This window comes from Hemitrygon akajei, chromosome 32 (assembly GCF_048418815.1).
Source record: "Hemitrygon akajei chromosome 32, sHemAka1.3, whole genome shotgun sequence".
Classification (NCBI taxonomy): domain Eukaryota; kingdom Metazoa; phylum Chordata; class Chondrichthyes; order Myliobatiformes; family Dasyatidae; genus Hemitrygon; species Hemitrygon akajei.
The window spans coordinates 15686587-15701924 of record NC_133155.1 but is presented as its reverse complement, the minus strand read 5'-3'; the positions used below and the strand labels follow the sequence as shown (position 1 = coordinate 15701924).

The following is a 15338-nucleotide window of genomic DNA, read 5'->3' as shown; positions in this document are numbered from 1 at the left end:
ACTACTTTCAAAACCTTTGATTTGGTATTAAAGTACAGATGTTGGCTAATATCATAAATCACTATGCGATAAGGATTTTTTTCCGACTTTCTTTCTTTACCAAACAGCTTTGATCTTGGTAGTGGGTTTAGATTCTTTTTTTCTAATAAAATTATTTCAATTCAAATTACAATTTAATTAATGTACTTGTTTGATTATGAATATAGGGTACAGCGATTGCAAGTGTGATTTAAATATAATGTATTTGGTACTATTCTATCTTTTTCTTTGATTCATAATATACATCCTCATGTACTCTGTATTCTTCTATGTGAAAATTAATAAAAATATTGAAAAAGAAAGAAATGCCATTCAAACTCATTTTGTGGAATGACTGAAACAGCCAAGCAAGTGTCCAATTCCATTTTAATTAATTTGCCGTTCACTTCTGGTATAAGCCATATTGCTTGTCTCTTGCAAACACGAGGAAATCTACAGATGCTGGAAATTCAAGCAACACACACAAAATGCTGGTGGAACACAGCAGACCAGGCAGCATCTATAAGGAGAAGCACTGTCAACGTTTCGAGCCAAAACCCTTTGTCAGCCCGAATCGTTGACGGTGCTTCTCCTTATAGATGCTGCCTGGCCGGCTGTGTTCCACCAGCATTTTGTGTGTGTTGCTTGTCTCTTGTTAGTTTTCACAACTGCGTATTTGTCCCACTTGTTGCATTTTCTGCAAGTTTTGTTTTTAATCCTGCATTGGTCTGGTGTATGTGAGCCCCTGCCACAATGGTAACACACTTTGTTTGGCCAGGCTGGCTTTTTTAGACATTGCAATTTCATTCCAGACTGCAACTCAAATACGTCTGTCTGCTTTTTCCATTCATACAGTGATTTCAACTGTTCTTTTAACTGTGAGTTGTGCTTCAGTTAGGAGCCATTTTTGAATGCTTTCTTGTAAGATCCCACAAACTAAATGATCTCTCAGTGCATCATTAAGCCCATCACTGAACTGGCAATGTTCAGACAATCTCTTCAATTCAGCCAGGTAAGCTGAAATGGACTCCCCTGCCTTTTGATTCTGTTTATGAAACCTAAAGCATTCCGCAATCAGCAATGTTTTTAGTCCTAAACCTTCCTGCATTACATTCACGATATCAGCAAAGCTCATTTCGGCTGGTTTGGTTGGAGCAGGCAAACTTCTCAGCAAACTGTATGTTCTTCCAACAACTGCACTCAGGTGGCAAAACTGGCACTCGTTTCTCATCAGCTATTCCATTTGCTTGAAAATACTGCTCAATTCATTAAGGTACCCTTTGTGAAATTGAATGCATCTAGCTTTTCAAAATAGCCAACCATTTGTCTTTTCTGTTTTCAATTTATTATTTTTCGCACGAGTATTCACTGTTTATGAATCGGCAAATTTTGTCCATTTTCTTATTTTTTTTTTAAACCAGACTATCTCTCTCCCCTTGCTAAGAAAAATAATGTGCTGTGTTTTTTAACTCAAATCTCTCTCCCTCTCCACTTTATTAAGAAAAACATGCTGTACATCAACAAGTAGGTAGTCGTCTCATGTTTATTTTAAAATTTCCTCATTGCTGCTGTTGTGTTTTGTAACTCCAAAACATAAAACTAATTGAAAGAAAAATGTGGGAGCTGGAGATAACTTAAGTACATTTACCTTTACATTTATTTTCTTTAGTGAGGAGCTCACTTATGACATGGTGGCATAATGACATATGCCAATCACGTACTTTTACATGTAACCCATAATGAATTATGTAAACAACAAAGAATACTTAATCAAACAATATATTACTGAAATATTAAATACACTACAGCTTATAGGCCCTCAATTACCAGTCTTCTAGCATATTGGAGTAGCAGCTCTTGCATAATGTAAACAGAATTAGCAAAGCCTTCAGTTCCACGGTTCCATCTAATAACTACATCTATCAGTCCCATCACGGCAGCGTGATCAGATTAATGAGCATGCAAATAAATAAAATATTCCCTGCATGTTATGGATGTAACAATAAAATATCTGTGGGTCAATAAGTGTTACCTCCCATATTTCCTTGTTAATTTGTGTTTAAAATTAATAAATATCTCTTGGATATATTTATTTTTTGGATACATCGGAAAGCTATAAGATTAAACCCATTTTAATTATATGTAAGACAGAAATTGTATTCTATGAACACAATTTCCTGAAAAAAAGGTTTTTTTTCTCTTCTAACACAGAAATTGGCTGCTCATTTCCAGCAATCTATATTGGTGTTTTGATTTTGAACAGCAGTCTTAATAGCACATGCCAATCTTGATCCAACATTCCCTTTTTAACACTTTTTATTTGTCTGTCTGGAATACTCAAATAGTGTATCTCTTTCCTCCTCAATCATTAACTTGGGTATTGATTCACGGATTTCTGTGTAAAGAAGAAGGCTATTCAGCCCATTGTGTCAATCCCAACTGAAGAAGAGTTACTCAGCTTCTAACACTAGGCCCTACAAGTTCACATTGAAAAACTGCTTCAATCTGAAAAGACTTTCTGTTTCTACGGTCAGATCTCTATTAGAAGAAAAAAATCCCATTTATATCCTTTCTACTTATTCTTTCAAAACTTTTCATAGTTTTGTATACCTTAAGTCTTCCTCTACCTTCCTCTTTTCTAAAGAAAGCAATGGCACCTTATCCAACTTTCTTGGAGCTGATATTTCCCAATCCTAGCAACACCCTTGTAAGTCTCCTCTCCAGTATACAATCGTAACTCTTCATACCTGTTCTCCCCTTCAAAAATCATCTCTGATTTTTTCTTTACCTCAGTGCCATTTTCCTGTGTAAGTCCACAGCCCTTGATGCTCTTAATATCCAGCAATCTCATAATTATAGACTGAGCCTTGGGGAGTGACGCTGGGTGAAGAAAGTGAATTATTCAGATGTGAGTACACAGGATTCAGGCACTGGTCTTTCTGGCTGTTGTCTGCAGTTCCAGCCACAACCTCATTGATCTTATACTCAGCTGATAAAAGGAAGAACCCAATATTAATTAATTATTTTAAAGATTTGTCCTGGTTAAGGTTTGTAATCTGTGTATATGCACTTCAAGGTCTCTCCATCCATTCCATTTCAGTATCATATAATAACCTACCTCTTGGCTTAGAAGCAACCTCCATCCATACCTACATCCACATCTCCACCCCTCCCAAGCTTTATCACTGACCCTCCCCCTTCTTTTACATGACATCATCGAAAGCATAGCTCTTGCATATGGATGACCAATCATCCCCATTTCTCCACCACCACCTTCAATTTCCCCAATGTTTCTGTACTGTAAAACCAATTGTCTGGCCATCAATCTTCAATAAACAAAAGCCATCTAACTGGTCTCCCATAATCCTACCCTGTCCTGCAAGAAAATGAATCTCGATGTTGTATCTGCTGATATATATGTACTTTGATAATAAGGTAAATTTACTATAAGAGTACATATATGTCATCATATACAGCACTGGGATTTTGAACTAGTCCTCTCTGATTTCTACTTACGCATTGCTCTGGGCCTGACTGGTGAACAAGTTGGAAATCTTCATATTTGCACTTTATTGTCTCAGGTTCTCCTATCTCAGTAACTTCCTCTAGCTCTGCAGTCCTCCATGAACTCTGTTCCTCCATCCTTTCTTCATTTTCTGCACTTCACCCAGTCTGCCCCACCATGGATGGTTGTTCTTAAGGCCATCCAGAGTCATGCTCCCCACCACCAAATCTTCCTTTCTTCCGTTAAGGCCTATCTCAAAATCCATTGGAAATTCTCTTCAGGTCTGAAAATGTGTGTGTGAGGAGAGAAATAGAGCAAACACTTCAGATCAGTGCTGCCTGATTTGTTGAGTACTACCTCAGCATTTTCTGTTTATATTTCAGGCTTCCAGCTTTGCTATAAAGTCCACCTTTTTGACCAAGTCAGATTCAGATTCATTTACTTATCAAATGTAGATGGAAACATACAGTGAAATACATCATTTGCGTTAGCAACCAATACAACCTAAGGATGTGCTGGGGGCAGCCTGCAAGAGTCCCCACACATTTCAACACCAACATAGCAAGCCCACCATGCTTGGCACAACACAACAAGCAACAAAGTAACAACAGCAACTCAAGGTGCAAAACACACACACACTCCCTCCTCCAACCCCAGGACACAGGACAGGTCATCTACAACCTTCGGCCCCTAGTCTCCAGTGGACTCACAGATTCGCAGACATTGGCCCTTCAATTTCCCCTGATGACTCGCAGACTCAGGGCTCTGGCCATCAAACCTCAACTTCTGGGCATCCGATAGACCTTCGGGCTTTGATATTGACCCCAGGGCTCACTGGCGGCGATGAAAAGAGGTCCCAAAGCTCCCAAGCCTCAAACTCCAGACTTGCCGATGATGGAACCCCAAACACTAGGCCTCATCCTAGTCCTGGTATGTTCACCATGAGGACTGCACAGATGCAGGAGTGTGATTCACTACCACCTCTTCAAGGTATTGGAGTTGGTTTATTAGTGACACGTGGATCTGTTTTGCACGCGATCCTGACAGACCCTGCCCATACATAAATGCATCAAAGTAGTAAAGTGAAAACAGAATGTAGAATATAGTGTAACAGAGCAGAGGAAGCATCGTGAAAGTAGACATCCAAAGTACAAAAGCCACCATGAGGTAGATTGGGGATCAAAAGTTCAAAAACTTACTTTTTAGCAGATGAGAAGTCCATTCCAGAGTCTGATAACAGCAGAATAGAAACTGTCCTAGAGCTCTCAAGATTTTTTTATCTTCTGCTTGATGGGAGAGCGGAGAAGCGTGAATGACTAAGCTGGGAGAAGTCCTCGATCGTGTTACCTGATTTCTGGAGGCAACAGGAAATTAGGGGTGAGGAATACACATTGACCTTATTATCAAACCCCCTACCCAGTAAATGAATAAAAGTAAAGCTTCCAATTGACTCTCCCTCCCACTTACCAATCCCACATAACAAACCCTATCAGCTTTTTCCTCAGCCCCACTCTATGGCAAAGCTGGGAACGTTTCACTATGTTAATAGTGATACAGAAAAGTAAACGATTGCTCCTGTTAGGGTAACCTGATTGCACCATCATAGGGATCCATCTACCTTGACAGGTTTGATACTTCCTTATATAACATATCCTCCAAGAGGTCTACCAATTTGTCTTTGGGTTTGGAGGCTTGCGTGCCTCAATGACCCACCCATAACAAACATGTCAAAGGGTAAAGGCCAGACTAAAAGGGGTCCACCAGTCCTCCAGGTTCAGGGGTTCAGCTCAGCTGACTGGTCAAAAAAAATTTGCTATGGAACCAGCAATGAAGAATCCTTCTATATCTGTGTGTGACAGTATGCACAGACAGAGATGGAGGACATTCATTGCTGCTCTAAATGCCAATGGCTTAACAGGTAGTAACCTAACCTATATAACATATGTGATTCCAAGTAGTCTAGTCTCAAAGTGCCATCAGTTTTGTAATCAACCAGCTCATCAAAATCACTCCTAAAATATATATTATCAAATATAATAGATTTATATTTAAACCTCCGAACCCAGAGGACCAGCTGACCACTCTTAATCGGCCTCTACCCTTTGACCTGCACTGAGATCTTTTGAGAAAACTACTGCTATGTTAACTCACGATCTGTGCTTTCCAAACTTAGAGAATTCAGCTTCTCCATCAGTCCCTAAATACAAATTAACCTCACCACTCATCTCCAATCGGAAATAGCGGCCACTTCTCATAATTGACCCAATTACTTCATCAAGAAACATCTCGGTTGGAGAATAACAACGACCTCGTACAATGAGAGTTTCTTGTTCGGAGACAAAAGTACGACTAAAATTGAACCATTATTCCAGAGCACATTCACATTGGTACAATATGAGACTTTGAAAAGTAGCACAAGTTATCCAGTGAAGTACCAAGAGGGAAAATGGTCCTTTATATACCTGCCAACCCTCAAACAAAGAATGCACGGAAAAAAAAACTTGAACAGAGCTTCACAAAATGTTTCTACTGCTGTAGACAGGGAACTGGCTAGCAATCTCTGCCAGCAACAAACATAAAATGAATGCTTGCATTCTTTTGAGGGTCAAGAGAAGTAAATTAATTTGATCCCCCCTCACCCCCCTCAAACCACATTAACACTCTAAATTGTTTCCTTAAATAAATGTCTTACTTTATAGACAGTCTAATGTTCAAAATATTTTAAATTTTTTTGTGAAAATTGTTTTGAGAAAACTATATTCACAGTAGTATCAAATTGATTCCAAGCCATTTTCTTCTGGCAGCTGTTAATTCCCCACTTTGGATGTTGAAATTAACTATTTTGTGTTTCTTTCCCTATAATGAACTGACCAACAGTTTTTTTTTATTTTCCCCGATCAGCAGTTCTGATTTTATACAGGAAAAAAAAGAGCCTATTTAAAGGGTATTAGAATTCTCATGATTTCTATCAGGTTATTAACAAACATTGCTGAGATTTGTGTGAGAGCTCTCTATGAAAGATGCCAGAAATTGCTGAATCTGAAATATCGTCAAAGGACACTGTCCAGAATCACAGGCAGAACAAGAAAAATATGCAGATGGAAATATTTCCTATACAAATAGTAATGTTCCATAGCAACACACACAAAATGCTGGAGGAGCTCAGCAGGTCGGGCAGCATCCAAGAAAATGGATAAACAGTGGATGTTTTGGGCCAAGACCTTCCTCAGGACATGAGAGAAGGGGGGAAGATGTCTGAATAAAAATGTTGGTGGGGGGAAGGGGAAGTGGGATAGCTAGAAGGTGATGGGTGAAGCCAGGTGGGTAGCAAAGGCGAAGGGCTGCAGAGGAAAGAATCTGATAGAAGAGTGAACCATGGGGGAAAGGGAAGGAGGTAGGGACCCGGGGGAGGTGGTAGGCAGGTGAGAAGAGGTAAGAGACCAGACTGGGGCATAGACGAAGAGGGGAGGGGCAGGGAGGATTTTTTCATCAGAAGGAGAAATCGATAACCATGCCATCAGGTTGGAGGGAACCCACATGGAACATAAGATGTTGCTCCTGCACCTTGAGTGTGGCCTCAGTGTGGCACAAGTGGGTGGGTGGAAAAACATGTCGGAACAGGAATGGAAATCGGAATTAAAATGTTTGGCCGGCAGGAAGTTCCACTTTCGGTGGATTGAGCGAAGGTTTGCAGTGTAACAGCATAATGATTCCAAAAATAATCAGCATTAAGATTCGAATTTATATAATTTTGAAAAAGGCCCTTCAGCCCACAGAATGCATGCCAACAAGCAGCTTTTTAAGGTATCACTACATTGTCACGGTGCTGCCCACTGGGCTGGACCCAAGTGCGGAGGAATGGCAAGCTCTCTGTCGCAGCAGCTGGTGGCATCCACTCGACCAAGGTACGGCAGAAGGCGGACTCAGGCACGGGAAGGGTTGACCACAACTGGATCCCAGGAGCAGAGGGCAGGAGGTCATCACGAAGGGACGTTTAGACATAGGAACACCAGCAGAGCAGCATCAGAGGAATGATGCGGCAGCACAGTGAGACAACTCATTCTCTCCAACACTGAGACAACTCATTCTCTCCAACACAGTGAGACAACTCATTCTCTCCAACACAGTGAGACAACTCATTCTCTCCAACACTGAGACAACTCATTCTCTCCAACACAGTAAGACAACTCGTTCTCTCCAACACAGTAAGACAACTCGTTCTCTCCAACACTGAGACAACTCGTTCTCTCCAACACTGAGACAACTCGTTCTCTCCAACACAGTGAGACAATTCGTTCTCTCCAACACAGTGGGTCAACTCATTCTCTCCAACACAGTAGGACAACTCATTCTCTCCAACACAGTGGGACAACTCGTTCTCTCCAACACAGTAAGACAACTCGTTCTCTCCAACACAGTCTCTCCAACACAGTGAGAGAACTCATGCTCTCCAACACTGAGACAACTCGTTCTCTCCAACAGTGAGACAAATCCTTCTCTCCAACACAGTAAGACAACTCGTTCTCTCCAACACTGAGACAACTCATTCTCTCCAACACAGTGAGACAACTCGTTCTCTCCAACACACTGAGACAACTCGTTCTCTCCAACACTGAGACAACTCGTTCTCTCCAACACAGTGAGACAATTCATTCTCTCCAACACAGTGGGTCAACTCATTCTCTCCAACACAGTGGAACAACTCATTCTCTCCAACACAGTGGGACAACTCGTTCTCTCCAACACAGTGAGACAACTCGTTCTCTCCAACAGTGAGACAACTCATTCTCTCCAACACTGAGACAACTCGTTCTCTCCAACAGTGAGACAACTCGTTCTCTCCAACACAGTGAGACAACTCATTCTCTCCAACACAGTGAGACAACTCGTTCTCTCCAACACTGAGACAACTCGTTCTCTCCAACACACTGAGACAACTCGTTCTCTCCAACACTGAGACAACTCGTTCTCTCCAACACAGTGAGACAATTCGTTCTCTCCAACACAGTGGGTCAACTCATTCTCTCCAACACAGTGGGACAACTCGTTCTCTCCAACACAGGGAGACAATTCGTTCTCTCCAACACAGTGGGTCAACTAATTCTCTCCAACACAGTGGGACAACTCATTCTCTCCAACACAGTGAGACAACTCATTCTCTCCAACAGTGAGACAACTCGTTCTCTCCAACACAGTGAGACAACTCATTCTCTCCAACACGCTGAGACAACTCGTTCTCTCCAACACAGTGAGACAACTCGTTCTCTCCAACACACTGAGACAGCTCGTTCTCTCCAACACAGTGAGACAACTCGTTCTCTCCAACACGCTGAGACAACTCGTTCTCTCCAACACAGTGAGACAACTCATTCTCTCTTACACACTGAGACAACTCGTTCTCTCCAACACAGTGAGACAACTCGTTCTCTCCAACACAGTGAGACAACTCGTTCTCTCCAACACTGAGACAACTTGTTCTCTCCAACACAGTAAGACAACTCGTTCTCTCCAACACACTGAGACAACTCATTCTCTCCAACACAGTGAGCCAACTCGTTCTCTCCAACACTGAGACAACTCGTTCTCTCCAACACAGTGAGACAACTCGTTCTCTCCAACACTGAGACAACTCGTTCTCTCCAACACAGTGAGACAATTCGTTCTATCCAACACAGTGAGACAACTCGTTCTCTCCAACACAGTGGGACAACTCATTCTCTCCAACAGAGTAAGACAACTCGTTCTCTCCAACTCATTCTCTCCAACACTGAGACAACTCGTTCTCTCCAACACAGTGAGACAATTCATTCTCTCCAACATAGTGGGTCAACTCATTCTCTCCAACGCAGTGGGACAACTCGTTCTCTCCAACACAGTGAGACAACTTGTTCTCTCCAACAGTGAGACAACTCATTCTCTCCAACACTGAGACAACTCATTCTCTCCAACACTGAGACAACTCGTTCTCTCCAACACAGTGAGACAACTCATTCTCTCCAACACAGTGAGACAACTCGTTCTCTCCAACACTGAGACAACTCGTTCTCTCCAACACACTGAGACACCTCGTTCTCTCCAACACTGAGACAACTCGTTCTCTCCAACACAGTGAGACAACTCGTTCTCTCCAACACAGTGAGACAATTCGTTCTCTCCAACACAGTGGGTCAACTCATTCTCTCCAACACAGTGGGACAACTCGTTCTCTCCAACACAGGGAGACAATTCGTTCTCTCCAACACAGTGGGTCAACTCGTTCTCTCCAACAGTGAGACAACTCGTTCTCTCCAACACTGAGACAACTCATTCTCTCCAACACAGTGAGACAACTCATTCTCTCCAACACACTGAGACAACTCGTTCTCTCCAACAGTGAGACAACTCGTTCTCTCCAACACACTGAGACAACTCGTTCTCTCCAACACACTGAGACAACTCGTTCTCTCCAACACTGAGACAACTTGTTCTCTCCAACACAGTGGGTCAACTCATTCTCTCCAACACAGTGGGTCAACTCATTCTCTCCAACACAGTGGGTCAACTCATTCTCTCCAACACAGTGGGACAACTCCTTCTCTCCAACAAAGTGGGACAACTCATTCTCTCCAACAAAGTGGGACAACTCGTTCTCTCCAACACAGTGGGTCAACTCGTTCTCTCCAACACAGTGGGTCAACTCGTTCTCGCCAACACAGTGGGACAACTCGTTCTCTCCAACACAGTGAGACAACTCGTTCTCTCCAACACAGTGAGACAACTCCTGCTCTCCAACACAGTGAGACAACTCATTCTCTCCAACACACTGAGACAACTCGTTCTCTCCAACACACTGAGACAACTCGTTCTCTCCAACACAGTGAGACAACTCGTTCTCTCCAACACAGTCTCTCCAACACAGTGAGACAACTCATTCTCTCCAACACTGAGACAGCTCGTTCTCTCCAACACTGAGACAACTCGTTCTCTCCAACACTGAGACAACTCGTTCTCTCCAACACTGAGACAACTCATTCTCTCCAACACAGTGAGACAATTCATTCTCTCCAACACAGTGGGTCAACTCATTCTCTCCAACACAGTGGGACAACTCATTCTCTCCAACACAGTGGGACAACTCGTTCTCTCCAACACAGTGAGACAACTAGTTCTCTCCAACACAGTGAGACAACTCGTTCTCTCCAACACAGTGAGACAATTCATTCTCTCCAACACAGTGGGTCAACTCATTCACTCCAACACAGTGGGACAACTCATTCACTCCAACACAGTGGGTCAACTCGTTCTCTCCAACACAGTGAGACAACTCGTTCTCTCCAACACAGTGAGACAACACATTCTCTCCAACACTGAGACAACTCATTCTCTCCAACACAGTGAGACAACTCATTCTCTCCAACACTGAGACAGCTCATTCTCTCCAACACTGAGACAGCTCGTTCTCTCCAACACTGAGACAACTCGTTCTCTCCAACACTGAGACAACTCGTTCTCTCCAACACAGTGAGACAATTTATTCTCTGCAACACAGTGGGTCAACTCATTCTCTCCAACACAGTGGGACAACTCGTTCTCTCCAACGCAGTGAGACAACTCGTTCTCTCCAACACAGTGGGTCAACTCATTCTCTCCAACACAGTGGGACAACTCGTTCTCTCCAACACAGTAAGACAACTCGTTCTCTCCAACACAGTGGGTCAACTCATTCTCTCCAACACAGTGGGTCAACTCATTCTCTCCAACACAGTGGGACAACTCGTTCTCTCCAACGCAGTGGGACAACGCGTTCTCTCCAACACAGTGAGACAACTCGTTCTCTCCAACACAGTGAGACAACTCGTTCTCTCCAACACTGAGACAACTCGCTCTCTCCAACACAGTAAGAGAACTCGTTCTCTCCAACACACTGAGACAACTCATTCTCTCCAACACAGTGAGCCAACTCGTTCTCTCCAACACTGAGACAACTCGTTCTCTCCAACACTGAGACAACTCGTTCTCTCCAACACAGTGAGACAATTCGTTCTCTCCAACACAGTGAGACAACTCGTTCTCTCCAACACAGTGGGACAACTCATTCTCTCCAACACAGTAAGACAACTCGTTCTCTCCAACTCATTCTCTCCAACACTGAGACAACTCGTTCTCTCCAACTCATTCTCTCCAACACTGAGACAACTCGTTCTCTCCAACTCATTCTCTCCAACACTGAGACAACTCGTTCTCTCCAACACAGTGAGACAATTCATTCTCTCCAACACAGTGGGTCAACTCATTCTCTCCAACGCATTGGGACAACTCGTTCTCTCCAACACAGTGAGACAACTTGTTCTCTCCAACAGTGAGACAACTCATTCTCTCCAACACTGAGACAACTCGTTCTCTCCAATACAGTGAGACAACTCATTCTATCCAACACTGAGACAACTCGTTCTCTCCAACACTGAGACAACTCGTTCTCTCCAACACTGAGACAACTCGTTCTCTCCAACACAGTGAGACAACTCGTTCTCTCCAACACAGTGAGACAATTCGTTCTCTCCAACACAGTGGGTCAACTCGTTCTCTCCAACACAGTGGGACAACTCGTTCTCTCCGACACAGGGAGACAATTCGTTCTCTCCAACACAGTGGGTCAACTCGTTCTCTCCAACAGTGAGACAACTCGTTCTCTCCAACCCTGAGACAACTCGTTCTCTCCAACAGTGAGACAACTCCTTCTCTCCAACACAGTGAGACAACTCATTCTCTCCTACACACTGAGACAATTCATTCTCTCCAACACAGTGAGACAACTCGTTCTCTCCAACACTGAGACAACTCGTTCTCTCCAACACAGTGAGACAACTCGTTCTCTCCAACACAGTGAGACAACTCATTCTCTCCAACACAGTGAGACAACTCGTTCTCTCCAACACAGTGAGACAATTCGTTCTCTCCAACATAGTGGGTCAACTCGTTCTCTCCAACACAGTGGGACAACTCGTTCTCTCCAACACAGGGAGACAATTCGTTCTCTCCAACACAGTGGGTCAACTCATTCTCTCCAACACAGTGGGACAACTCATTCTCTCCAACAGTGAGACAACTCATTCTCTCCAACAGTGAGACAACTCGTTCTCTCCAACACAGTGAGACAACTCGTTCTCTCCAACACACTGAGACAACTCGTTCTCTCCAACACTGAGACAACTCGTTCTCTCCAACACAGTGGGTCAACTCATTCTCTCCAACACAGTGGGTCAACTCATTCTCTCCAACACAGTGGGTCAACTCATTCTCTCCAACACAGTGGGACAACTCCTTCTCTCCAACAAAGTGGGACAACTCATTCTCTCCAACAAAGTGGGACAACTCGTTCTCTCCAACACAGTGGGTCAACTCGTTCTCTCCAACACAGTGGGTCAACTCGTTCTCGCCAACACAGTGGGACAACTCGTTCTCTCCAACACAGTGAGACAACTCGTTCTCTCCAACACAGTGAGACAACTCCTTCTCTCCAACACAGTGAGACAACTCATTCTCTCCAACACACTGAGACAACTCGTTCTCTCCAACACACTGAGACAACTCGTTCTCTCCAACACAGTGAGACAACTCGTTCTCTCCAACACAGTCTCTCCAACACAGTGAGACAACTCATTCTCTCCAACACTGAGACAGCTCGTTCTCTCCAACACTGAGACAACTCGTTCTCTCCAACACTGAGACAACTCGTTCTCTCCAACACTGAGACAACTCATTCTCTCCAACACAGTGAGACAATTCATTCTCTCCAACACAGTGGGTCAACTCATTCTCTCCAACACAGTGGGACAACTCATTCTCTCCAACACAGTGGGACAACTCGTTCTCTCCAACACAGTGAGACAACTAGTTCTCTCCAACACAGTGAGACAACTCGTTCTCTCCAACACAGTGAGACAATTCATTCTCTCCAACACAGTGGGTCAACTCATTCACTCCAACACAGTGGGACAACTCATTCACTCCAACACAGTGGGTCAACTCGTTCTCTCCAACACAGTGAGACAACTCGTTCTCTCCAACACAGTGAGACAACACATTCTCTCCAACACTGAGACAACTCATTCTCTCCAACACAGTGAGACAACTCATTCTCTCCAACACTGAGACAGCTCATTCTCTCCAACACTGAGACAGCTCGTTCTCTCCAACACTGAGACAACTCGTTCTCTCCAACACTGAGACAACTCGTTCTCTCCAACACAGTGAGACAATTTATTCTCTGCAACACAGTGGGTCAACTCATTCTCTCCAACACAGTGGGACAACTCGTTCTCTCCAACGCAGTGAGACAACTCGTTCTCTCCAACACAGTGGGTCAACTCATTCTCTCCAACACAGTGGGACAACTCGTTCTCTCCAACACAGTAAGACAACTCGTTCTCTCCAACACAGTGGGTCAACTCATTCTCTCCAACACAGTGGGTCAACTCATTCTCTCCAACACAGTGGGACAACTCATTCTCTCCAACGCAGTGGGACAACGCGTTCTCTCCAACGCAGTGGGACAACGCGTTCTCTCCAACACAGTGAGACAACTCGCTCTCTCCAACACAGTAAGACAACTCGTTCTCTCCAACACACTGAGACAACTCGTTCTCTCCAATACAGTGAGACAACTCATTCTATCCAACACTGAGACAACTCGTTCTCTCCAACACTGAGACAACTCGTTCTCTCCAACACTGAGACAACTCGTTCTCTCCAACACAGTGAGACAACTCGTTCTCTCCAACACAGTGAGACAATTCGTTCTCTCCAACACAGTGGGTCAACTCGTTCTCTCCAACACAGTGGGACAACTCGTTCTCTCCGACACAGGGAGACAATTCGTTCTCTCCAACACAGTGGGTCAACTCGTTCTCTCCAACAGTGAGACAACTCGTTCTCTCCAACACTGAGACAACTCGTTCTCTCCAACAGTGAGACAACTCCTTCTCTCCAACACAGTGAGACAACTCATTCTCTCCTACACACTGAGACAATTCATTCTCTCCAACACAGTGAGACAACTCGTTCTCTCCAACACTGAGACAACTCGTTCTCTCCAACACAGTGAGACAACTCGTTCTCTCCAACACAGTGAGACAACTCATTCTCTCCAACACAGTGAGACAACTCGTTCTCTCCAACACAGTGAGACAATTCGTTCTCTCCAACATAGTGGGTCAACTCGTTCTCTCCAACACAGTGGGACAACTCGTTCTCTCCAACACAGGGAGACAATTCGTTCTCTCCAACACAGTGGGTCAACTCATTCTCTCCAACACAGTGGGACAACTCATTCTCTCCAACAGTGAGACAACTCATTCTCTCCAACAGTGAGACAACTCGTTCTCTCCAACACAGTGAGACAACTCGTTCTCTCCAACACACTGAGACAACTCGTTCTCTCCAACACTGAGACAACTCGTTCTCTCCAACACAGTGGGTCAACTCATTCTCTCCAACACAGTGGGTCAACTCATTCTCTCCAACACAGTGGGTCAACTCATTCTCTCCAACACAGTGGGACAACTCCTTCTCTCCAACAAAGTGGGACAACTCATTCTCTCCAACAAAGTGGGACAACTCGTTCTCTCCAACACAGTGGGTCAACTCGTTCTCTCCAACACAGTGGGTCAACTCGTTCTCGCCAACACAGTGGGACAACTCGTTCTCTCCAACACAGTGAGACAACTCGTTCTCTCCAACACAGTGAGACAACTCCTTCTCTCCAACACAGTGAGACAACTCATTCTCTCCAACACACTGAGACAACTCGTTCTCTCCAACACACTGAGACAACTCG

General features: G+C 44.0%; 1 protein-coding gene across 1 annotated transcript in view; it reads right to left on the bottom strand.

Annotated features, from left to right (window-relative positions):
• zbtb8b (zinc finger and BTB domain containing 8B) overlaps window positions 1-15338 on the bottom strand; it is a 367049-nt gene that overhangs the window by 261599 nt on the left and 90112 nt on the right. The window contains exon 3 of the mRNA XM_073034469.1: window positions 4723-4877. The gene's annotated coding sequence lies outside the window, so the exon portion shown is untranslated. The remainder of the gene's footprint in view (window positions 1-4722; window positions 4878-15338) is intronic.